We start from the raw sequence: 2,788 nt of genomic DNA, 5'->3' as shown, positions 1-2,788 counted from the left end.
CCCCCCCCTCCCATCCAGGTATGAAATATAGGAGCAGTACCAATGTAAACATAAAAAACCAGAATTTAAATTGCATTTTACAACATTTTTTTTTTTTTGGTTAAAATAAAGTGGTTTTTGAGGTTTAAAGACACTTTGACTCTGAGTAAAAAAAATGTTAAGTTTACAATGGCCCCATTACAAACTACTAAACCTCTGTTGAAACTGTACGAAAAATTGTCTACTAGAACTCAATTTAACGGGAGAAATAGAAATTTTAAAGATGATTTGTTTTTTGTCATTGTGTATTGTTTATAACATTAATATAAAATAATAATAATAATAATAATAATAATAATAATAATAATAATAATAATAATAATAATAATAATAATAATAATAATAATAATAATAAACAATGATTATTTGAATCTGATGATCTCCTACAACAGTAAGGACCAGAAGTTTCAGACATAAAGTCGGTTCGGGTGTCATAAAAATTACTCATTTTTCTATACGAAAAAATTTTTAAGTAATGATTTATAAAATACTAGCTGAAGGGCACGGCGTTGCCCGTGGAAAAAAATGAATGTCTTGTTTTATTTTATAGACTAGCTGGAGGGCCTGACGTTGCCCGTGGAAACAAAAAAATTTGAAAAAAATATTTTTTTACATGTACATGTTAGAAACTGAAAGAAAACAAAGTGATTTCATGAATTCATCTACAAACATACTTTAAACATACATTGACATATATATTCTCATAACAAGTGTCTGCTCCCATGATCACAATAGAGTATGAAGAGACGCCATATTGTCTGCTACGGTGTGCGCAGACGGACACCGACTGTCATTAGTTTAAACCGAAAACGCACAAAATAGTGGAGGCCGAAATCGCCCGTAACTGGGAGTAGGAACTCGCACAGCTATATCAGTGGTTAGGAACTCGCACATGTTGAAAATTTGAAATTATATTGAAACAAACAATATAAAGAGAAATAATATTCAAAAATAGTATTCCTTTTTTTAAGTTTGAGAATTGTTTATTACTGACATTAGTCATCTCGTTATAGCAGGTTGCAATTTTAAGATTGAATGATTCGTACAGCCATTGGCAGGTTGCAATTTTCTGATCACATGACCGTAGGCATTTTAAAATTTTCAGATAAATAGCAGAACTTTTGCAGGTGTCAATTTTAAATAAATTACATATTTAATATATCAGAGGCGCAACTAGGACTTTTGCTAGGGGGGGCAATATATTATTTTGTTNGATAAAAATATTCTTTTTAAAACTAACTATTGTGTAATAAAATTTCTACAATAACTCTATTGGTTTTTTTTATTCCTGTGATACTGATTTTCGCCATTCTTTCTTTCTTTTCATTCTGCAGGGGGGGGGGCGCGCCCCCCCTCTCAGGTGCTAGGGGAGGGCGTGCGCCCGGCCGCCCCCCCCTAGTTGCGCCTATGTAATATATTATAATATTCAAAAAATAGCATTCCGTTTTTTTAAGCTTGAGAATTGTTTATTATTGGTACATTAGTCATTTCGTTATTGCAGGTTGCAATTTTAAGATTGAATAACAGGTTGCAATTTTCTAATCACATAACCGTATACAGACATTTTTTAATTTTTAGATAAATAACAACACTTTGGCAAGTGTCAATTTTCAATAAATTTCATATTTAATAATTGATTTAAATTTTGTGGGGTAAGCTCTTTTTCTTGGGAAAATTTTGTACTGCAAAGTTTTAAAAATATAATAAAGCCAAACAATGGCAAAAAATCTGCAGGTATATAATATACAGAAACTAGGGGGATGAGAATATTAAGAAAAAACAATTTGCAGTTGGGCAAATGTTCACTTTGCAAAGCAAAATTTCTTTAATTTTATAATCAAAACTTGTAATTTTTAACTCTCATTGTTTCATAGTATTTACATTAAACTAATTAACTTTACATTTTCTAATAATCTTTTATTAGATGATATCAAATTTTGTCAATATTTCCTAATTTTTTTCTTTCAGTAAAATACTAAATACACTCTGAAATCAACCTTATACTGAGCGACCTAGTAAACACCATGTATCATCTTTGAAAAATTATATTTAATTAATTTAATTAATTTAATTAATTAATAAAAATTTAATTAACAGGTTCTCTTCATTTGTTTAAAAACTTTTAATTTTCAAAAAGTTTGTTAGAAATCAAAACTTAAATTGGAAAGTCGTCTTCATTGTATTGATATAAACGCCGACCACAGGGGAAACTACAGGCAAAGCTGGGTTCTCAAGCTTTCAATATAAAGTAGTAATCTCTATTTTTGTGTCCGTCTTTTGTATGTATGTTCATAACTCTAAGATTTTTCTCTGTAATCTTAGAATCTACATCAAATTATAAAATGGTCGTTCTATGAAATCACTTTCCCTTAAAGGGAGTGTTCGCGAAAAATGAAAGGGGGTATAGGCTTAATGCGATAAAAAAGCGCTTTTGATCGCTACTAATTTTACTTCTATCTGTTGCGTCTATAAGAAGAAAATTGTTAAAAACGACTCACACCGAAGAACGTAGTGTTTATTCAAATTTGGAAAGATGCAACATTCAACTCGGATCGTAAAAAATCTATTTAATTCCCAACAAATCATTCAGATATTACAAACAATAGTCATCGATTATTTTTCGACGCATTCGTAAATAGTTGATATTTCATAATATTTTGTATTTTTCATGATCTGAGAGTTACATTTTTTCCTGTTTCGAGGATTTTTGATAATGAAGACGACATTTTCATATTTTCCAGGAATGTTC

Source organism: Eurytemora carolleeae, unplaced genomic scaffold, assembly GCF_000591075.1.
Source record: "Eurytemora carolleeae unplaced genomic scaffold, Eaff_2.0 scaffold2160, whole genome shotgun sequence".
NCBI classification, from domain to species: domain Eukaryota; kingdom Metazoa; phylum Arthropoda; class Copepoda; order Calanoida; family Temoridae; genus Eurytemora; species Eurytemora carolleeae.
This window is presented reverse-complemented; position numbering follows the sequence as displayed.